At 34.2% G+C, this 25,405-nt stretch overlaps 1 protein-coding gene across 1 annotated transcript in view; it reads left to right on the plus strand.

Moving 5' to 3' along the window:
• The first annotated feature begins 6,770 nt into the window (after window positions 1-6,770).
• The window catches only part of LOC112044103 (elongation of very long chain fatty acids protein AAEL008004), a 44,391-nt gene continuing 25,756 nt past the window's right edge, over window positions 6,771-25,405 (plus strand). Inside the window, exon 1 of the mRNA XM_024079847.2 lies at window positions 6,771-6,939. The gene's annotated coding sequence lies outside the window, so the exon portion shown is untranslated. The remainder of the gene's footprint in view (window positions 6,940-25,405) is intronic.

Raw genomic sequence — 25,405 nt, forward strand, 5'->3', positions numbered from 1 at the left:
GGTCTTAAATCATGTCAAGTTTTATTTGAATTCATTCAGTAAAAATATTTTTAGCCTCAGTATCGATTATATAATGCCCCCCAACAAAATTTTTCAAAATATCTTCAATGTACAGAATATACAAAATGTACAGAATTTGTATTATAACTATAGATTCTAGATGGCGCTGGCGTCCGTTATGCCACGGTAACGTTTGGTGTTACAAACGGTATAAGTAAAATCTCAAATTGTGAATATATAGAATTCGACTAGTTTTATTATAAATATAGATAGATATAGATAGATATCACGCGGCATGCTTCATTTCCGTCCGAGACCACGTCCTTCAACTTGCTATGATCTTGCTTCTTCCATTTTCATTAATTTTTTCATACGAATTCGTCGGTTCATTCATTTCTTTATACAGATACACGAGGCTAAAAATTGGAATACAATTCACTGTTATAGTTATTCTATTGCAGCAACTGCAAAGCAGAAAAATGTTTGCAAATTGTAAAATTGTATAAAGGAACAGTAGAAGTTTGAGGCGAACGGAAAATAGGACATTTATTTTTATTTCATAATTTCATTTCATAAGAGTTTATAGGTCCCATAATAACAGAGAATAAAAAAAAGTGTGCGTTCCATACTATTTAGCTACATTCTAGTTCTTACTGCATTCCAGCGTTATATTTATCATATTACTAGCGGACGCCCGCGACTTTGTCCGCGTGAAACTCGATGTAAACTTTCAACTACGAACTACGCTATCCTACCCCTACCCTACCCTTAAACCTACCCCTACCCTACCCTACGCCTACCCCGTTTTCTAATTATTATTAATATGAACTTTATACAATAACAATAAAGCAAAAATTTACTACGTTTTAGTTAGAAAACATTTGTATGGGAAAAAGAAAAGGGTTTTAATGGTTTTTCCGGCAATTATTCGAATTTTTCTCGCCGTAAAAACCATCCTAGTACTTCAACGAACATTTTAAAAAAAGAATTTGCCAAATTTGTCCAGGCGTTGTTGAGTTATGCGCTTACCAACGCATTTTGCGATTCATTTTTATATTATACATTGTTTACTGTCAGCAACAGTGTTATGATTTGCATCATCATTGGTCTCTATGTAGCACAAGCATTTAGAGCAGGTACACGAAACATTTACTATTATTACTTTGTAAGGTAAATATATAAAGTAGTGGCCGCTAATGACGCGCGAACAGCGTGTACTAACACCATCGGATGCACATTGCGCCGCCGGAAACGGAAATGAAAGTTATTCGCGTTGCCCCAGCGCAACCTTCAGCGCTACTGCGTGTGAGGGCACGTAACATCCTCAGTACTGCGTATTGTTTAAGTGCCGGGAAATTCGGCGCGGTGAAAATTCGGGCAATGTATGTAAATTTATTGAGAATGCTGCGGACGTACGAACATTTCTGAATGCGATGTTACAGTTAAATTTATTGTTTGTGTTTGTACGCTTTAAGCACTTAATCGATCATCATTAGGTGTGTATAAAGAAAATATAATTTCCTTAAGAAATTAATTATACTAAAACAACGAAGACAAAATTATGTCTTTGAAGTACTTGTATATTTGTTTAATTGTATGTTTGTTACCTCAAACCCATTAAACGGCTGAGGTGTTGCAATCTACATAACATATATATTTTTTTCTTTACAAGTTAGCCCTTGACTACAAGTGATAATGCAGTCTAAGATGGAAGCGGGCTAACTTGTTAGGAGAAGGATGAAAATTTTGTGGATTTTCATCCTTCTCCTAACAAGTTTGCCCATCCATCCTTTCGGTTTCTACACGGCATCGTACCGGAACGCTAAATCGCTTGACGGTACATCTTTGCCTGTAGGCTGGTTACTAGCTACGGCCGAAGCCTCCCACCAGCCAAAACCATTACATTCTGAGCCTCGGGAAACTCAGGGCGACGTCGCTGTTTTTAACGGTAAAGAAAAAACATCGTGAGGAAACCTGCATACTTGAGAATTTTCTTAATTATCTACGTGTGTGAAGTCTGCCAATCCGCATTGGGCCAGCGTGGTGGACTATTGGCCTAACCCCTCTCATACTGAGAGGAGACTCGTACTCAGCAGTGAGCCGAATATGGTTTAATAATGATGAGAGGTTATTGGGCAACTTAAAGGCCGCTTTTTATTCGGGAAAAATTCGTGGTTCCCCAGGATTTGTGAAAAAGAAAACAAATTTTACGTGAACGAAGTCGCAGGCGTCCGCTAGTTCAATAATATAACTAATTGCGTTGCATCCTAGTTTGGTGTTTCGAGTCTACTAGTAAGTATGCTATATTGATGAATTGCTTCTATACCCAATAGACTTGTAAATTGCGTAACTACAAAGGTCTTTGAACTTCAAGGCAATTTCAACCGTACGTAAATTATGCCTAAAGTTTACTTTTAATTGGCAGCCCATTGCGACGCATCGTTGCCCCTTACTGATCTTTATAATATATTCAAATCCCCTATGTAACCTGACTGCGGTAAATAAGTTATAGAATTTTTATGATAGGCAGTTCTTTCTATCTATAATCGAATTTGAGTAACATTATAAATCTTCTATGTATTACGTTACAAATTACAAATCTGTAAAGCCTATTCATAAATAAATTAATGTATACTAGATTAATAATAAAAAAATAATTCCCGATTAACTTAATAACTTGGAAAGTGGAATACTAAAACGTCTAGATTTCTATAGTTGACGAAACAAGTTATCTGATCTAAGTAGTAGGCCTATAACAGAGTTGTGTCTATAACCAGAGTAAAAGGCTATATAACTCACAAAGGTTGCCCACTAGGCTGTTTGATAAAGTACATAAAATAAGTTTTTGATTTTTTTATGTTTTGTTACTTTTGTCTACACTAGTAAATTGGGGATAACCTGTAATGTTAGTGTTAGATTGAAATAAAAAAATAAAAAAAAAGAATGTTTTTATTTTCTTATTGTGTTATTCCCGTGGGCTTCTTAATGGGCTCCTCAGCGGCATCTCACCAAGGGCTTTGGGCCAGCGCAGAAGCATTGCCTGGTGGGCCCGAAGGCAAAAGAAGCAGAGAAGGGCGGAAAAGCTCTCTCTCTAAGGGCGTCGTGTGAGAGTTGAACTTCCGCTTAAGCGTTTATGAACGTTGTTTTTCTCTAAATGTATCAGTATTTAGTACATCCTCGTGACCGTGGATAAAACCGATGTCCGGATGACGTAAGAAAATGGGAACCTTGTCTTTACCGGCGAAGATGCTGCGCTGCTTGTGATTGTGTATCTGATAAGCGTAGTCTGTTGTGTCGTCGTCCGGAGAGTTAACGACTTTATTGTATAAATGGGGCCCCCCAGAGGATCATTCAACTGCTGAGTGTCAAATTCTTAAACAAATAGAGGTTAAATTCGATACTCAGCGGCTGAATGATTCCTTGGGGGTGCCCCAACAATGTCTATGAATGCCACTGTTGGCCCCCATTCGCACGAGAGTTTTTTAATGGACGTTAAAAGAACGTTCAAATATTTCAAATTCATTTTCATTTTCAATTTTTAGCGTTGGACCTTCATTTAACTTCATACTATATTTGAACGCCTTTTAATGCTCGTTAAAAAAACGCTCGTGCGAATGAGGGCTAAGTCTCATCGTTGTCAGCGTATTTTGACTTCCAGGGTTCTCTTTGTAGGTGAAGGTAAATGTTACTTAAATAAATAAAAAATAATGCCTTGTGAACCCACCCTTAGCCACACAAACTGACCAGACTTGGGCCAATTTAGAAAATATAAAATTCTAAACCGACCATAGCTGGGGAATCCAGGACCTCTTTGTTGAGACACCTTGGAGTAGCTTGTGATGTACAAGCTATTCCAAATTCCTAAGAGTCCGTCATAAACTCTACCATAAGCCGTATAACTAAACTTCGTTCCGACACTCGATTATTAAAAGTGGGCACAAAAGGAAATCTATTAGTTTACACAGTAATTAATGTTGAAGTCATCGCAATAGCAAGATTTACGCAAAAATGATCAATAAAGCAATAATTGTTACTGACTGTGAAGCAAAGAATCACCTTGACCTCAAATCAATTTAACGGTATTATTTATTGTAATCATTTTATACATTATATAACGTTATGGAATTGTTTTACGATGTATAGGTATTTTATTAGGTACCCCTTAACCACCTATGTGAGGTCTCAGAGACCGCAACGGGTTTCAAAATTAGCTTTTTTAAAAAATTTTCGATACGTACTTTTTGTACACATTTAACTGTAATATGCTTGCGCTCGGGGATACGTGCCCGTGTTCAACTTCGAGCAGGAAAATATTTCGCCAGCGGTCTCTGAGACCGCTCGTAGGTGGTTGCGTGATTTTTTATTCATTTATACTTGTAGATTTAATGTTTTAATGAATGGAAACGAATAATTATTGTCAAATGTTATTGGAAAGAAGAGCTAAACAAGAATTATATGCTGAATGATTATTCTGATGTGATGATGATTTATAGTGTATGTTGAAAGTTGTGACCGAACGTAGGACGTTAAGGAAATTAAATTTGGTAGGTGATTAAGGGTTACTTAAATCTAAGAAAGTATTCTTGAGAGAGTAATTGTTTCGCGTTACGTCACAGAAAACATATGTACAAGACGTTCGATATAATAAATATATACATCGAAACATAGATAAAATAGGTATGACGTGTCTGTCTGTGATTTCAAAATAACTGTTTTATCATAAGTACTTTTAAGTTATATAAATGAGTTGTTTACACGACCCCAAAACATAAACAATAATTTCCCAAAAATGCTTATATTTATCCCGGAATAAACCATAGTTCCCGCGGGACTTAAGAAATCCTGAATTCCATGTGGACAAAGTTGCGCACGTTTACTATACCCTTATTTTTTGAGGTTTGAAGATAGACACATGAATATTTGATTTTGTGTCCTTTTATCTTTAACCGTAAAATCAGTGTATTTCATCGCTTTTTTAAACTCCATTGAATTTAACAATTTAACGATAGGTACTCAATGACATTAACTATTGTCTCAATGTGCCAATCACTGTGTTTATCTTGAATAATGACAGATTTTCGTAAAAAAAAAACAACCCTTAGTTATAGAGTTATTGTGGCTTGAGGAGTAGGTACTTCTTAACCTGATTAGCTGTCATTAAGAGCTCTATTATACATAAAAATGTTTATGCTAAAAATGGTTCAAATATTAATTAAACGTTAAAACGTAAAAAGCTGATTCACAGTTTCTTTCTTTCCTTAACCTATTACAAAATACTTATACTATATTTTCTTATTTCTATGTTAGTAATACTAAATGAAGTACGTGTTAGATTGTTTAATTTTAGCATGCTTCTCTCCATAACCCGCTGACAAGTTCTTATCTTGTTTGTAAAATACACATTTGAGAGCCATAGGTAAAGCAGGGCAAAATACAGGTGTCCATGACAGTCTTTTTCATAATCAGGTCGTAGTTCTTGTGGGCCCAATATTTCTTACAGCTACACGTGACTCAATCTTATGTGAACTTCGTCTTCATTATTTCTTTTAGAAAAATATACTTGTTTTCCTAAGTATGAGCATTGCTCAACATATTATACAAGTTCTACACCATCTAGCATTATATTTATTTTTTTTCTATTTGTCATTATTTTTGTCTTGCTAAGGTTCATATGAAGTTCTACATGTATACTCTCTTCTCTATATTTAGTTAGGAATCATATTTTGTAATTTCTTTCGAGTTTCAGCAAAGATTGCTATGTCGTCAGCAAATCTGAGATGGGTGAGACGATCGTTGTTGATAGGGATACCTTCAGAGATCCAGTTCAATTTGGAAAATATGTCCTGCAAGATAGCTAAAAATAATTTTGGGGATAGTGGGTCACCCTGCCTGACGCCCCGGGCTATTTTAAATTCTTGCCTCGGACTTCTAGCTTGACTCTGCTCATACTATTTTGATATATATTTTTTATAGTTCTAATGAACATTGGGTCTAAGTTGCAGTTGTGTAGAGCTTGCCTGATAGAGCTATGATAGAGACTGTCAAAAGCTTTGGTGTAATCGATGAGACCTATATACAAGTCTTTGTTGAATTCAGAGTATTTTTCTATGACTTGATCTAGCGTATAGATGTGGTCAATAGTTGAAAAAAAGCTTGCTCTATCGGTTGCGCACTATCTATTATTGAGGTAATTTTGCTATGTATAATGGAAGTAAATAATTTGTATTACCTATTTTATTATATATTAGTTACTACTATTATTATATTAGTTATTACTATATTAGTTAGTTTCAAAATTATTATTACTGTTTTATAATGAAACTACGAGTATAGTTATGGAAGAGCGGGTCTTTTCTCATACAGGTCTAATACGTCACAGCCCAAACAGTTATATTAACATGGTTAAATTGTCTGTCTGTCTGTCAACTGTCTACTGTCAAATGCTTGACTGTCATTTTACTACTTTAAACAAACTTCCTAAAGTTAGAATTAGTGTTATTGTAACTAACTCAATACTAAAGTTCGCTTTTACTCGTAGTTATTGTTTTAAAATAACTGATTCACAACTACGTAACATACTCATACTCGTACATTTATACGAGCATCTACAAAAATTGGTAGGCTTTTAAGGAATTTGGATCACAAATAACACACCTGAGTGCACATATCACAACAAAAGCGTAAAGACAAAATTGCATAGAGAAAACGGTGACGGGCAATCTCAGAAACATATCTCACATTGCATAACGATGTAGGCTTCGATGGGCATCGCGCCGCGACCTGCGCCTGCGCAGCCTACTCCGAGTAACATCAGTTGCTTTCAGACCACCGTGAAGGGTTGACGTGTTTTGTGTCCCATTTTTAAAATTCGAATTTTTCAATTACGCGATCGTGTGTGTAAATAATTTTTCAAGTTGATTGTGTTCCCCGATCGAAGAGGTTAGTAAATTTAACATACAATTTGTTTATTTATTTTCTAACAGAAATTTGCATAATTATGCAATTTTATAAACAATTTTCCATGATTTGGTGTATAGAAAGCATTACGTCTTAATGATGATTACCGTGTTTGGTAATTTCAAACCTTTTTTTTTTTGGTCGTGCGTTTTTAGCAAAGTACCCGACACTTTGTGTTTGGTTCTAATTTGGGTGAAAGTTTGACGTGTTACACTTGTTTTTTATCGTTTTGCAGAACGCTTGTTACGGTTACCTACTGTCTGTCATTTTTTTAGAAAATAGATTGGAGTGGGGTTCGGTAGTTTGGTTGTGCGAGAGTGGGAAAAGTTATACGATGCGGTGTTGTTAAGTAATGTTAGGTCAAGTTACCTAATTAGAATGTTACGGGTGACCGGATTTTCATATGATGGGCTAAAAATGAGATTAGGAAATTAAGTAAGAAATTTTCTAAGCAAACGCATTTTAAATCGGCAGCCTAATTCACATTTGACGTATTTTAGTTGATATATACGAAATTGAAATCTATAAAAAATGTCATCCATATTGACAACCCTTCGTGCATATCATACAGTAGGTAGATGACATTTCTCAGTTGATTTGATGTTTATTTTAATAGGTTGCTAATAAAGAGCAAATTAATGTAACGGCCAGCCTATTCTATAGGTATCTACTTGCATAAATAAACAATAAATTAGTCGATAGGGTCTCTTGGACCCATTAAGTAGAGGTCATTCTTATTTTGAGACTATCTACACAGAGAATATACAGGAGGAACTGTCTCGTAGGACCAGTGGTTAGTCCAAGTATGTGGTTTCAGATCATGAGGTCCTGTGTTGGAATCCTGCGTTATGCTATATCTGAGATTTTCTTTCTAGTAAGAAATTTTCAGTATGTTAGTAAAAATTAAGATCGTGAGGAAACTGAAAATTATCTGTGTGTGTGAAGCCTCCCAAGCCGCATTAGGCCAGCGAGGTAGAATATTGGTCTAATCCCTCTCATCCTGAGAGGAGACTCGAGCTCAGCAGTGAGCCGAATAGACATCATCACTTACCATCAGGTGAGATTGTAGTCAAGGGCTAACTTGTAAAGAATAAAAAAAAAACCAACCAACCGGGGATCGAACCCAGGACTTCCGTCTTGAAAAACCATCGCACATGCCACTGCACCACAGACGCCGATAATAACAATGATGAACATATATATTTAATCGTATAATATGAATAAATAAATGAATTTAGAATTTTTGTCACAGACTTTCAAAAATTATACCTGGAACCTAATTTTATTTTTATTTAATCGCTTTCGCGTTAGATTTGTGAGATAGGTTCTTGCTTACATTTGAGATTTGAGTGAATTGTTGAGTTTGTTACATTACGTTCCACTTTTAAACTGGGTATGAAGATTTGTAGGTCACTTGTCAGCAAATATGTACCTATGTTACTAGATTTTGAAGACTACACTACACTATGAATCTTTCTCCGGGTTTGTTGAATAGAAAATTATTATAACATCAAACTGTTGGCTTCATAAAATAAACGTTTTTTTTAAGAGGTCAACTAAGCCAAGTTAAGTCTCATTGGATTAATTTTGCGTATTTGCTTAGATGATGAGACTATAAGTACTCATAACTTGAACAGCACTTTGTACTATTATAATTATTATCTAAGTTTTAGAGAGAGAGAACCCAGGTAGCTCTGTGGATATGACCTTTGACATTACATAAAAAAAATACCGATCAAATTGTGAACCTACTCCTTTTTCAAGTCGGTTAAAAATAACTTCAAGTGATGGGAAACGTCATCTACTCGTTCTTACTCTGTGATATCCACGATGGGTTGTTAGTACCGGTTGACATTTTTTACCTAATCTAATCTCAATGTTGATCAGATAACATTAAATAAATAGTGGTTATGAAATCACGTGACTTGAAAATTACTAACAATAGCTAGGTGGTACATTTTGTAATGTCCACTAACATACGTCAAAGTTAGTGAATTGTCCTGCAGAATCTACCAAATAACTCTTGAGTGTTTGCTTATTGCACATTATGTGCAAGACTTACAAGCATTCTAATAACTGCGTATTTAAATTTATTAACAAATCACTCTATCAGTCTATGATATAGGTAGCAGAGAGCGTAAACTTTTTATTGCAAAGTTACGATCATCATAAAATGTTATTTATTGGAGTGTTAATTTATTGTCTGTGGTATGTTAATTATATCAATTCTTTATTGAGAGTTTATATTGCGGATCCGAATCTTTGTTTGTATTATCTAAATCTATACACATCATATTATTTTTAAGGCGAAGGTTGTGTGTGTGTGTGTGTAAGTATGTATGTTTGTTACTCTTTTACGCTACGGCTACTGAAGCGGTTTGGCTGAAATTTGGAATGGAAATAGATTTTACTCTGGATTACCACATAGGCTTTTCATACCGGAAAGATCCATGGATTCCGTAGGATTTGTGAAAAACTGAAATCCACGCGGAAGAAGTCGCGGGCGTCCTTTAATTATAAAATCACGTCCTCCACCGCGTTTGTCTGTTTGTTGTTGGCGATAAATTTGAGTGAATTTCCATGCAGTTTTCAACTATGGATAGAGTTATTCATAAGTAAGGTTTGAATATATAATAGTTTTGAGTAAATCGGCTGAAATAATAAGACGATAATTGTTGGAATTGTCCGATAAATCAAGTCTGAGAGCTTTTATCGAAAATGCTGCAAAATCCCTTGAATAAGTAAACAATACATGGTGGCTTCGTCTTTCATAAATCTCACATACAAACATATTCACGTACCAACAGGAACAAATCAGCCGAATCAGTTTTAGACAATAGTCGTTTCGTCCATCTCTTCTCTGCATCTGCCTTCGGACCCCCTCAGGCTTCTGTAGACGCCCAAAAGCTTCGGTGACGACACTAAGGTCCTATTAAGGAGACAGTACGACACTCAAAAAATAAAATAGAGTCATTTTGGAAAACATAAAAATGACTTCAGCTAGGAATCGATCCCTGGACATTTGTAGTAATGCATTCATAGTGGAGAAGTCGTCAAATAGTTGTTGACGCAATGTATACCTACACGTCTTACACAGCAGCAGTGTCTTGAGCAAGTCTTTGTTTACCACTTTAACATATTATTTTGCAAGGACCTACCACTACACTATCTTGAACTCGCCTGAGTGATTTGCAAAAATAAAATTACGACTAACAAAATATTGTTTATTTAAACAAAAGTAAGAACTTTATAGAACTCTTCTTTTTGTCGATGATAAGTTTGCGTTTGATTGCGTCTAAAATTTAAATGAAAAACGATATACTAATTTCAAATTTAAAGAAACTATCCACAGGCCATTGAATCAGCTAAGGATTTACAGTTCAATATAATATAAGTACTAGTGACGTGAATAAATTGTAAATATTTTTTATTTAAAAATCAATCATTATCATCATCATTATCAGCCGATGGACATCCACTGCTGGACATGTTGTGCATTGGTATCTTGAATGGACAACGTTCTATCCAGAAATTGCACAACGGTCTCGAGCTGCCAACATCCAGCGACTTTCTGCAACTCGCTTGATGTCCTAGGTCTATCTAGTGGGGGGTCGACGAATACTAAACAAATATAAATACAATAACTTAAATGTATCCTAAATATAAATACAGTGACATAAATAAGTATTTATGAACGACGTATGAATAACTTGATAAATTGATCACATGACCTAGGGAAAAGAAGTGAAAAAACTCATAAATTTTTATTATTATCGAAGCGTTTGTAGAAATAGAACAGCTAGGCTATTTATTCTGTAACGATATTTTTATCTTTACAGAATAAATAGCAGAATAAGTCGCAATTGCGAGTTTCGAGTTCACCTCTATCTCTCTCTTTTTTACACGATACTATAGAATGAGAAAGATATCGGAGAATTCGAAACTCGCACTTGCGAGTTATACAAAACATACACATGCCCCACAGTCTTTATGACTCTAAAAGGATGAAATAGTAAACATTTCCTAACCAATATGCTAAATAGAGTGTGAAATTCTTGTTTGATTGTTAAAAAGGATATCTCGTACGTAACTGCTTATATATTTTCGAAACCGGACGATTACTAGTTGGTTCAAGTGCGTGTAGGTACGAGTTAATGAAAACTCCATTATTAATGTAAACAGAGTTTCTCTAATTGTGAAATTGTTGTGAAACTAAAAAACTTATAATTATTTTCAAAGTTAAATACATTTACTATGATAAAAAACTTGCCATTTTCTATATTTAAGCTTTTATCTCAATTATAGCTTTTAGTTTTTTTTTAATTCATTCATTATTACAGGTACCTACCAAAATATACATATTGTCTCTAGGGTTGCCAAAATATAGTATTTTTTGGGACTAAGCTAAAACTAAAAAATCAACATTTATTTAAAATAAAATATTAATTTTATAGTCATGTTGTATTTTTGAAGATTTGTTTGTGGTATAAGCGTGTCAATTCCTTTTGCACATCGGATTTTTATATTTTTGAAAACCAAATGATATGTTTTTTAATTTTTTTTTTTAATGTTTGGAACTCAGTACGATAGGAAAGTATTGATAGGCTTGACGTTATTGCATCTGTCGAAAACTAATGTTCCTAAATACTTAAAATGAAAATTTTGTTTGTTAGATATGAACGTTGAAAATATAGTATTTTTACGTACTATATATTTTTTCTATAGTATATAGTACGCAGACCCAAAATATAGTATATATATATAATATAATATATATTATAGTACGGTTGGCAACTCTACATGTCTCATGTCAAATCTACTTTAACTGAGCTAAATAAGCTATCAAAATTTTTATCTCCTGTTATTTATAGGTAGTGATTTAAATTTTTAACTTGCAACACTTGATTGTCTGCTAGAGAGAGGGTGAAGTTAATCACAAGCTTCTTACTAGATAATTACACCAGACAATAGTAATTATGTTACATGAACATGTGTTAATAGCTAATTTAAAGCCATGGGCCGGATACAGAATGTCTACCTATCACTTGTAGGCTAAGAGTCAATGTCTAATTGCTTGTAAGCTGGTAAAATAGTTGTGCAGATAAGAACGAAGTTTTAGGCCTCAATAAGATAATACAAGCTATAACTTGTTTAAAATATTAAATTAAATATTAGTTTTTAAGCTATTTTAACAAAATAAGAATTGAATTAAGAATACATATTACTCGTCAATGGCAGTTGCGCTATTGTGTTCTAACTTCTGTCTCTAATAATAAAAAATTCAATTATGGAAAATATGTCTGTATAATGTGGCTTTTAAATTATACTTACTATGTTAAAAAAATATAATCAGTAGGTTTCATACTTTAAACGTTTAGAATTAATCTTTATTTGAGTTAAACTTAAAAAAAATCCCGACATGACATTAATAGCGGGCTCAATGTTATCTTGTTTTGGAGATTCTTATTAATTGTGCACTGATGGAGGATATAGGACATCGATGATTGTGAATGAATTGATAGGAAATAGAAAAAAAAAATAAAAGAAATGCATTCACAAGTAAGTAAAATAATTAAACTAAAACCTTGGTTTCGAAACACAGGCAGGTATTAAAAGAGGAAACCGATTCCACTTTGCCATTGCATTGTAACGATATTGGTTGAACATTGCTTTAGTTCATCTTTTGTAAATAGTTGTTACTTACATGAAAAATTAAAGATACTTTTTCATGTAATTTTTAATGACTAGCTCTTAGACTACTCTCTATTGAGATGATTTATAAGAGCAGTGCACTAAATTACATAAGGATTTTTTAGTACCTACCTGTGCCGCTTTCGTTGTTAAAATATTTGGGTCTTGCGCTTTTGTATTATTTTGTAGAGCAATCATCATTGCTTGACTTTTAGTGTGTATTGTATTTTTAGTGTGTGTGCTACGTTGTCGAAATCCCTCGGGCGCGTACCAAGCGGTTTAGTTCCTCATTCCTTATATGCACTGCAAAGATGTGGAATGCTCTCCCAGCTTCAGTTTTCCCCACCACCTACAACATGGGTATTTTCAAGTCAAGAGTGAATAGGCATCTTCTAGGCAAGCGCGTTCCACCATAGGCTGCATCATCGCTTACCATCAGGCATGATTGCAGCTAAGCGCTTGCTTATTCAAAATAAAAAAAAAAAAGTATTACTTTAGGTCCTTTCTTGTATTTTTTATTTTAGTTTTGTTTCTACTCACAGGAAGGTCTGTTATTTTAGTATTTTGGCAAATATTTGTCACAGTTTAAACCAACCATTATGGGTGTAATATAAGTCATCATCATCTCAACTTACCCTTATCCCACTTAAGTGGGGTCGGAAAAATATGTCAATCTTTTCCATTCGTCTCTAATACTCGTCAACTCACCATCCACTCCTTTTACACACATGTCCTCTTTAACACAATCCAACCATCTCTTCTTTGGACTTCCTCTCCTCTTACGTCCTTCCACTTGCACATTCAACATTTTTCTAGTAATATGACTTTCCTCCCTACGCATTACAATGGGTGTAATATAAGTAATTTAAGTAATACATTATAGTGTTTGTTTATTTGAATGATACAACTAGAATGAAAAAAAATCATGTAGGTATAATAATAAAATTCAATTTCATAAATTCCATTTTAAGTTTCCGATTAGCGTTTCTAACAAAGAAACCACCTTAAATATAATAATTATAACGAAATAATCTTCTTCGTATAATGGTCCCAAATCGTGCCAAGTTTTATTCAGTAGCTTCAGTGTGATGCCCGAACAACAAAAAACGGACAGACAGACAGACAAAAAATAAAAAATATATTTTTTTAGCTTCAGTATTACCCATTATTTAAATATTTCTATTATAATATAATGCCCTCTAGCTAAAATTTTCAAAATATCTTCAATATAGAATTTAACCTGTTACAGTTTTATTTTAAGTACTTGAAGATTATTAAAATGAATGAATATTATTAAATTTATGAGCTCCAAAGTATGTACTTACATTGTTCGAAACATACTTATTTAAGAAACTTTTTTCTTACTTTAGCAACCTACTGACAAAGCGTAAGGTAACAAGGATCTTCTATAAATAATAATAGATGCCTATACATAAAAATAACATATGAGAGACTTGATAGCCCAGTAGATATGACTTCTGCCTCCGATTCCGGAGGGTGTAGTTTCGAATCCAGTCCGTGGCATGCACTTCCAACTTTTCAGTTGTGTGCATTTAAAAAAAAATAATATCACGTGTCTCAAACGGTGAAAGAAAAACATGGTGAGGAAACCTGAGAATTTTATTAATTCTCTGCGTGTGTGAAGTTTGCTAATCCGCATTAGCCCAGCGTGCTGGATTATTAGCCTTACCCCTCTCATTCTGAAAGGACACTCGAGCTCAGAAGTGATCTGAAGGGTTGATAATGATAATACATAAAAATGTTGTATTTCTCTTTTCAAATGCTCAAAAAGTACTGCATTGCTATTAGGTATAGGTACATAATTTTGTGTGTTTGCGTATAAAATTTATTTTTTTCCAACGACAGCGTAAGATGCTCAAGCAATAGATGCGAAGTGGTTTTGCAAGCGCTTAGTAATTTTACTGCACATTCGGATATCGACTTGAGGCCTTCATAGTGATGGCGACCTCAATATTTATCTAACGTACAATTACGATCAGCGTAATTATAAAATTTACAACTCGACCTAAATAACTAAAAACTATTATTATTATTAATAAGTTGACATAACATGCATAGGAGTTGCGAAATAAACTATTGCAATATCTGCAGATTTAAGTAATTGTAGATAATCTCTTGCAGTTCTCTCTATAGATAACGAAACGATGAAATTGATTAATTAGTTGAACAATGAAACTATTATATAGTTTACTTGTTTGAGTTAGATTCCTTATTGTCCCATTCCAATTAATTTTCGATTACTTCGTGCATTTTTCTCTTGGATGATTGGACAGTGAAAACAAGGTTTTTGGTATTGTATTGCAATGGTGGATGTCATATATATTTATATATTTGCCACAGTCGAAGCCTTCCAGCCGGCTAATTCACTATCTTTAATGTATGCCACCACAGTATGATATCCACCAGTAAGTCAATTACTTACTGTTGGATTTCATACTGTATGTAGAATGTAGATGACATTATGTCAACTGGTTTGATGTTTATTTTAATAGGTTGGTAATAAAGACCAAAGTAGTGAATATGCCAGCAGCCGACCTTACAAGTTAAATAAAAAAAATATTTGAATCAAAATATACTCAAACCCCGACACTACCTGCGCTCTATGTCGTAGTTGGACATACATAAATTTTAACCGACTTCAAAAAAGGAGGAGGTTTCTTAATTCGACCGTATATACATATATATTTTTTCATGTGTGTTCGCGCATAACTTCATCGTTTATGGAGCAATTCTGATGATTATTTTTATCTCCTAATCCCAAGGTGCCCTGAGATAGTCGACGCAATTTTAGAACCGCGTCGTGGGTCTATATTTTCTATCCTATATGGAAAAACGCCTCGCCCCGTGGTGAGCCGATAAAAGAGACTAATAATGAAGAAGTTATTTGAAATATCCTTAATTTCTCCTTTCGAGGTGGCCTTTAGAAAATTACAAAATTTATAATTACGTTATATTCTCAGGATGTTATATCTAGTTAAAGAGACGGTTGTTTTATAATATATACCGTTTAATGCGTTATATCATCAGCTACCGCGCCCAAACTAGTTAACTGTTTGAAATAACCTCCAGTTTGTTGAATAGATCCTAAAGATGTACCGGTTTTTGAAATGAGATTATTGATTTTATATGTTCGTCTATAAGTATGTATGAATTTTTAAACTAATCATTAAGCCTTCATTCGCACGAGAGTTTTTTTAACGAACGTTAAAAAAGTGTTGAAATACAACAAATGCATTCCCAAGTATATGTTCACACGACAACGTTTTTGCGACACGAATTTTTTCGAGAAATGTTGGATTTTAAATTTTTGGATTTGGAAATAGACGTCTTTGAACTTCATACTATATTTGACTTCATACTATAATTGAACGCTTTTTTAACGTTTTTAAAAGGCATTGAAGCAGTTAACTAAAAAACAAAACATACGCGTCTAATTGTGAACCTCCTCCTTTTTTTCAAGTCGGTTAAAAACTACGCAACAAAGTGAAATACGATAGAAGAATAACAGTACACCCCTGACCGCCGCCACGGTTCCACGTGGTTGATGTTCCGTTTTCAATGAGAACTGCACGTAAAAAGATAAGTCGGTTTTTCCGTTACGTCTCAGATATCAAACAGTGATCATGATCGTGAGAATAATTGCAGTTTGGGCAAGAAATATATTGCAGTCTAAGTAATGGTTAAAAGAAGGGAATAAGGACTTTATTCGTTTGAGTTAAATGCATTGCTGTTGTGTCATTGTGATGTTATTGTTGTTGTAGAGGTTAAATTGTTTTCCCATCGGTGCTGTCCTATAGCTAAAATCATGTAATTAAAATAAATGAACATTAGACAGACATTTTATAGATACTTATTTAGATTATAATAGATCTTTTTCTTGTCGAAGTTTTATTCTTCTAACAAGCAGCAAATTTTGGAGCGCCACTGATAGCCTGTATGTCCGTGAGAGCGCCCAATCTATACTAATATTATAAAGCTGAAGAGTTTGTTTGTTTGATTGAACTCGCTAATCTCAGGAATTACTAGTCTGATTTGAAGAACTCTTTCAGTGTTAGATAGCCCATTTATCGAGGAAGGTTATAGGTTATATATTATCCACATATTCCTACGGGAACGGGAACCACGCGGGTGAAACCGCGCGGTGTCAGCTAGTTTTCAATATAGATCCTGCTTTACTCTTTTACCGTAGATCGGCAGCCATACATTGCAGTAACCTTCGTCCTGACGTAGATGATGTCCTTTTGAACTTGTAAGAAGCTTTTTTAGCTCTTTTTTAGTGAATTAATATTATAATGAGTCGATCTGCATAAAGGGGTAGGGTAGGGGCAGGGTAGGGTAGAGTAGGGGTAGGGTAGGGTTAGGGTAGGGTAGGGGAAGAGTAGGGATTTGGTAGGAGTAGGGTAGGGGTAGGGTTGAGTCCCTACTCATCCCCTGTATGGTAGGGTAGCTGTAGAGTGGGAGTAGGGTAGGGTAGTAGTAGGGTTTCACGCGGATGAAGTCGCAGGCGTCCGCTAGTTATTATTAAGTCCATACTTACGTGCGTACATAATACGTAACCCTTCTACAGGTTCACCAAGGTCGAATAAAGCTTGTCATGTAGTAAAAAAGTTAAATAAATTAGCTAAATTAAACGGTAATCAAGATACACATCTATATAGCTTTGGCAATGAACTTGAAACGTTATTGAATATTTGCATCTATTAAAACATAGCCCGAGGCTTGGTTATTGTGGTCTATTAGGTTTTATATGGCCTGACAATTTAAATAATATACTTAAGATTACATAATAATACTTGTATAACTATTATTGTTCCGATAATCTTTTTGGTCAATAGTCTAAAAGCGAAAAGCGTCGACCAATTACACTATAAGAAGCTTTTACTTAACTGCTGGATCAAGGGTCGGATACAGAAGGCAGTGATTCTTGAGACGGCTCGTTTGTGAGGGGGTTCCTCACTCTGGAGCTCTGGCCAGCGGTTGTTTGAGCACTCAAATGGCCCGCAGTGGGAGGGTTGTATTTTTTTCATAATTTTTCAATAGTGTTTTGTATTAATTATATTTCGTATTTAATTAGTTTATTTAACCATTTAACCATTTTTTAAATTAAACAAAAAAAAAAAACAATAAATAATGAAAGAAAAACTCGTGTAATAAATATTTGTTATTTAATAATTTTAATTGAATTGTGTAGTGGTTAGAATAAGATTATTTATTCCGGTGTAATAAAATTAATAAAATCATTTAAAAGCGTTAGCTTTTAGATGATTTTATCTAAAATCGCTCTCTGTTCTGTGAAAATCATAGACCTGATCACAACGCAACCTACCGGAATTAGTACCGACCACGACTTAAACATTCAATCACAGAACCATATTATTACTATCGCAAAACCTGCCATGGATATTGTAAAAAGAAAAAAGCTCAACAATTTTACCACTTTAATATTTGATGGAAACTTTTGAAACCTGCTACCCAAAAAAATTCAAAGCCACCATGGTGAAAACTCTACTATTGCCAACCACACTGACCTATGGTATACGTATAAATTATCAGCTTTTATAAAATTATGGAGGTCTGTGTATCACAGCCATAAGATAAGATATAGTTTTTAGACCTATGAATCTCCTTGTTCTGATTTAATTATTTTTGGATCACTAGTTCCACCACTCGTAGGAATACGGGGATTAAATATAGCCTTCCCCGATAAATGGGCTATCTAACACTGAAATATTTTTTCAAATCGGACCACTTAGTTCCTAAGAGAAGCGCGTTCAAGCAAACAAACAAGCAATCTCTTCAGCTCTATAATATTAGCATAGACATAGATAATCTATACTAATATTTTAAAAAGGTAAAGTTTGTATTGTAGAGGATAATCTTTAGATCTACTGAAACGATTTTGAATATTCTTTTACCACTATAAAACCACGTTATTTGTGAGTATCATATAGGCTGTATTTCATCCCCGTATTTCTACGGGAACTATGCAAGTGAAACCGCGGGTCGTCAGCGAGTAGGAAGTAAAACTAATGGCCCTACTGTTAACCAATTTTTAATCGAACTATGTCATGTATAACCAATCAAAGGTTTATATAACTGCCACACTTTTCCCGCCTACCTTCCGACTACATCGTTCACCATCAGGTCAAGGTGAAACCAAGCGGAAACCTGTCATGTGTAGAAAAAATTCCATTACAGAAGAGAGCCTGCAATAGCTAGATAGACATTATGAAAGCCGAACGTCAGCCCATCCTCAAACCATCATTTTTGAAGTTATGACAGTGATGGCTTTGAAAGTTTTTAGTTTCAAGGGTTAAAATTTTTAATTGTCCAAGTTCTAAACGTAATTTTTTTTTTTTTGGGATAATTTAAGGGATCATGTCGCCAGACCATTATCGTGACAACTTAACTAAAGATCTAAAAAGCAACTGGCGACTGAGGACATGTCTTTTCATATTTTTTCGAACAAAATAATAATAAAATACTCTTTATACTTGGAAGGTTGAAGGTCTTGACCCTTGAAACCTGCCTGCTGTATATATAAATAAATATATATAATGTAAGTAAACACAAAATTTTTCATGTGTGCGCTCAGTGGTAGCTAAATTCGGATCACTTCTTGCGATGATTTTGTAGGCACGACATTAAACTATATTAGTATAAAATCATTGCTTTGGCATTAATTACTTAACTACGGTATAAAAAATATACAAAATTGAGATACGTCTGGTTACGGCAGGCTCTAAGTCTATTACAAACATCTGGGTCATTACGAAGGCACGATACATTTCTATAACGAAAGTTAGACCCGTGAAAACTCACGATCATAATACGGCCTGCTACAGTTGCAAATAATGAATACATGAATAAATTTGAATTAATTTATATGTATTTATAGATTTTAATTTACTACGGTTTAAAAATATAATATTATGTAAAGTATTATGATGGCCTACGGAATTACGATATTAAGCTAGGTTAGGATGAGTTGAGAAATTTGTTTGTTTTCATTATTATGAGTCATTAGGATTTATTTTATTATCGCTGCGAAACATTCCGCTTGAATTCAATCATGACTTTTCTGGTATTAAGTACAAAACTGGCCTTACTAATAATAATATGTTTTTCTAGAAAATGTCATTCGTAGCATCACATCAGCCGATTAACGTCCACTACAGGACATGGAATTTTTGTAGGAACTTTCAAACATCACTATCCTGAGCTGCCTGTATCCAGTGACTCCCTGCGACTCACTTGATGTCATCCTTCCATCTGGTGGGGTTCGCTTTCCGGTGCAGGTCGTTTTTTGAAAATCACTTTTAAAGACAATTTTAATAAGGCAATTTTATATGTTTAGAATTCCACCGCGTCATTTGAGTCAGTCAGTCAGTCTCATAATAGGTCCATGGTCAGTCTAAATAAATAAAGTTTTAGTACATTTTTTTTTCTGATTGTGTAAGTGCCGTAGGCTCCTTATGGGACCTCAACGGCGTCACAGGGGGTTTGGGCGAGCGCAGAAGCATCGCCTGATGGGGCCCGAAGGCAGAAGCAGAGTAGATGGGCGGAACGACTCTCTAAGGGCGTCTCCTCTGAGTTTTAGTACAGGGTTTTCAATGCTGGTGAAGTCGCGGACATTGAATCTTATATACGTGTATATAGTAAGTTGATATGTGGTCTTGTTTTGTCATACCGGCAGTGTCGATTTAACGCGGTTTGATGCGAAACTTGCATCACAATAAAAGGACCTCAGTAACACTATAAACATTTTCTTGAACAGTCTGACCTCTCACGTTTACTTCCCTGTACGTATACAACCTTTAAGAAAGGTGAAAGATCATATACCTACTTACAATTCAAACATGCATTGGAGCAAATCTTAATAGTCGTAAAGGATCTTAACAATCGTCTGTATTGAAATAGACGTAATTTACTTGTAGTGTTTTCAGGTTACTGCCTCCTTGGGTACTCTTCTATATTACTATTTTATAAGGTCCGTTAAAAAAATCTTGTGCGAATGGGGGCTTAAAACCCAGCGTTGGTGGGCGTAGCGTGCAGTATAAAGTTGCATATGAGTTGTTTTTTGGAAATGGAAAATTGAAAATGCAATACTGCTCGATAAAAAAAAACGTTGTCGTGTTTTAAAAACGCTGTCGCATTTCTTGCATTTGAACGCTTTTTTAACTTCCGTTAAAAAAACTCTCGTGCGAATGAGTGCTAAGTGATGATGATGATGAAAGTCATTATTATTATGTGACCGTGACCTTAAAAAAAAGTTGTACGATAAGTCCCAGTCATAACGTAATAAGTTTGACATTTTTGACGTAAAAGGTATGATGACTTAAAAATAATTACAAGGAAGTCTCCGCCGACTTTCCTGTATATTGAATCCGATAACATAAAATCCTCTCAACATCGTTATATTTAAAAAAAAAATCGTAATATCTTAAGACCAGGAGAGAACACTGGATACAAACGATACAACAATACATTAAAAATATATTTTGTAAACTTCAATTACCATTATTTTTCTGTATTTCTTTAAATTTGTTAGTAATCGAATAATTTTCCTGTATTTACGAGAAATCCACAAACATCACAGAAATAAAGATATCAAAGAATATTTCGTAGACGCTTGTACCCAACTCCACGACATCGTTTCGTTCAAAATTTCTCAGTGCCTGAAGACGAAAGTTTTCGAACAGTGCGTGGTGCCAGTGATGACTTACGGATCCGACACTTGTTTGCTGTTTGGGGTCTTCATAAAAGGGTTCAAAGTCACTCAGCGTGCGACGGAGCGAGCTATGCTTGGAGTTTCTCTGCGTGATCTAATCAGAAATGAGGAGTTTCGCAGAAGAACCAAAGTCGCTGAAGTGGCAATTGGCAGGCCACATAGTTCGTAGAGCCGATGGACGTTGGGATCCCAAGGTGCAAGAATGGCGACACTTTACTCCACGACCCCCCCACTAGGTGGACCGATTGATGATGATGATGATGATGATGATGATGTATTCACAGAACCTAAAGCACTTATTTTGTACCTACCGCACGCCTCTAACATCCGAAAATGTTGAAAATGAAAAGTCGACTGCCACCGAGACGTCGACAGTCGACTGCTGTTGACTGCCGTTGACTGCCGCCGATACGTCGCCGACTGCATTCGTCGGCAGCAGTTGCTGCTCGTGTAAATGAACCCTAAGGCGAGCATGGTTTGACAAACATTCATCCTTCCTACAATAAAAAAACTCTCGGTATGAGGAGAGGTATGTAGGACTATCACAAGCCTTCGTAAAAAAGTCGTAAATAAAAAGTAAATAGGTATAAAGTTATACCTATTTATCATCGACGCAACTCTGCAAATAATTTATTCAATAGGGATGATGACAGTTTTTTAAATTGTGTATAAATTAAGAGTATACTAATAGTAAAGCAATTTTGTAAAAGGAACAGGGTATCTGCGATCATTACTTTCGGAGCTACAGGGATTTAAAGAGTCAGATTTACGGCGCTGCCGCGGATCCCTGAAAAACGCCCCATACAAAATGGCTCGAAAAAATGACGTCATAGGCAATGTAATGATCGTTAGATTTGTATGCGCGTTCAAACAAAATTACTAATATCTTTGTTATTTGTGCGTTTATCTTTATAGTTCATATATTAAAAAATGTCACATTTAATGTAAGGAAGCTAAAACTGTATGAATTTTCATCTAATTACGATAATTTTTTTTTAATAGTTTTTGAAATTTTATAATCTCATTTATTTTGCAAATATGCAGACAATCTTTGCTTTTTATGTATAAATTAGTTAACATTGACCCTATTTACCCGAATGTATCATAAAAATCAATATATTCAAACCTAGTCATCATCCCCATTAACAGTTCAACGCAACTCCGCAAATTATTTAGGCAATTTTCATGTGTGTGAATTAGAAATAAATACCTATAGATAGGTATGTAAATACCTGAGTAGATCCTGATTCTTTGATTAACACATTTTTTTATGAAACGAATATTATGGACATTGGACATGTTAAAACTCTGGTAAGTACCTACCTAATAAAATAAAAAACTGGCCAAGTGCGTGTCGGGCCACGCGTAGGGTTTCGTAAATTAGGTTAGCACCTTAATACCCTTTGTAATGCACCAAAAATACCGATAACCATACCCATCCATCCATCCTCAAATTTTTGTAAGGAAGGAACCAAAAAAAAAATTTTTTTTCAAAAATTTTTTTTCATTTTATAGACGATCGAAAAGTATTGGAAAAAAAACCCTCACATCTTTTAAATACCTATCTAGCTACTACACTGTGAAATAAACAAGTAAAAAAAATATCCCTCAAAAAATATAATATTTCACGATTTTATTTTACGACTTTGTTCACATATTCAATGTACAAATGTCAATTTACAGCTTTCTAGTAGTAAAAGTCTGTGTGTTAAACCGCGGACGGACGGACGGACAGACGTACATGACGAAACTATTACGTATTTTTTTCAAATTTTCTAAACGTCATTAACGCTGTCGTCCATTTTGTGACGTCACTAACACACTTGATGTATTAAACGTCGAAGTATTTGTTAACTAATACTTTTGTCAAACGCTCCATTTGTATGAGATTTATTAAAGTGACGTCACGAAACAGTCTAGTAGAACTACATGTAATGATCTATTTAAGACCATTTAAAAAAAAGTGTCAACTAGCCTATTATCATCATCATTAACAGACTAATACTACGTTGGCTCGAGCTGGGTATCGAACCTGACCTTTCTGTTAAAAACCAGAAAGTACCTACTGTTACCAGTGAGGTGCATCTACACTTATTGAACATACATTTTAGGTCAATAACAAAATATTTATCCGAAATAGCAACCACCAAACGTTTACCCGAAGACCACAAATCTGTGACCACAAAACAACGATCTGCATACGACCTTAACCGCACACTGAAATTGGCAAGCGTGTGAGCAATTATCCTAAAACTGCATGTTGAATCAATTTCAAAATTCGAATACCATAACTTCTAAAGAAGAACTTGTGGGTAGTAAGGATATTTGACTTTTATTAGTTTTTTTTATGGTCCCCTACTTAATTATAAGTATGAAATAAATTTGCTTCATTGTTTTTCAATTAGCAGCTATCAGACGCCCGAGGCTCTGTGTTCTCGTTAATTTTTAAGTACAGACTTCCATACAAAGTTTAATCTCTTTTAGTCTTTTCCCCTTTTAAGTACCTACCTACTATTCTATTAAAATATATTATATTTTAGTCTAGTTATCATAATATACGTTTATAATTTTAAAAACTTTATAAAGAAATATTACGTATATTTCCAGAGATTAACGCGTTAAAACCAAACAAGGTTAAACAGTGAATGAAGAATTTTCTCAGTAAGAAATTTTTACTGATGACCTTTTTTTTATTCAACATACTTCATAAGTTTTATTCGTATACTGATACCTCAACAATTTACCAGAGTTTGCAAAAGTACAATTTTACCAATAAGTAGTTAGATACTGAAGTTAATGAAATAACGTGATCGATAAATAAATATATTTTTTCAATAATAATCAACAGATAATAACAGGATAACAATACTACACAATTATTTATAGTAATTTTATGATTATTGTTATTAGTTCACGTTATGTTAATAGAAAATCAACTAATCGAAGATGTTATCACTATAAATAATTACTTTAGTATATACATTTTATTGTTACGGTACTGGTTTTATATATATTTCGGAAATATTGAAAACGGTTGTGATGATTTGAATAAAATTTTGTAGGGCTTTACTTCCTCATATTTATCTTATTGTTATTTTTCATTATCTCAAAGAATATGACAAATATTAAAAAAAATATATCAAATGATCCTGTTGCGAAAACCGTAGTAGTGATCTATAAGATCAAACTTCGAGCAATCCTTCTCTAGAGACAAAGGACTGCCACAAAGCTTATAATTATATATATAGTATATAGTTATATATATATAGTATATATATAGTTTGGCGTGTGACGAAATGATTCCTCATCATATGACGTTATCTGGGTCTGATCTGCCTCTAAAAGCCTGCTACTTCCTAGCCGAACTCCATAGTTGCCTACCGTACGACCGCACCAGTCCATAGTATAATGAAAAATGTATAAGTTCTAAAAATTTTCGAAACTCTAACCATTATATTCAGACCATTACTTTAGTATCTCTTAACTACACCTATTAACGTCATTTTAATCCGAGTTTAAATTATTATGCTTATCCGTGTTTAAATTATTATGCTTTCTAATTTCAGTCGAATTTTGACCAGTGTTTACATGTATAAGTAAAACAGTACAAATGTAACATTGTATATAGTTATATAAACTGTATATAGTTAAAAGTAGGAAAATCTTAACCCCGTTCTAGCAGACAACACATTAAAGACGTTACGCTGAGGTCCGATTTAATTGTTTGAAACGGTTTTGGAAAGGAAATAAAAAGTTCTTAAATTTTTCATCATGTTTAATAGTAGGAAACATTTGTAATTATGTTATGTCTAGTACATCTAGATTATATAAACAGTACCTTTCGAATGAATGAATAAATTATACTTTTATTAATACTAATGTCTGTCTGAATATGCAGATGTTACACATAACCTTTCTCTTGTTTATATTATTACGAGGTAGGTACTCTGACAATAATATAGACAAGTCTCTTACTCTGTATTGACACACACATTGGCCACATTG

Source organism: Bicyclus anynana, chromosome 7 (genome assembly GCF_947172395.1).
Source record: "Bicyclus anynana chromosome 7, ilBicAnyn1.1, whole genome shotgun sequence".
In the NCBI taxonomy this organism is placed as follows: Eukaryota; Metazoa; Arthropoda; class Insecta; order Lepidoptera; family Nymphalidae; genus Bicyclus; species Bicyclus anynana.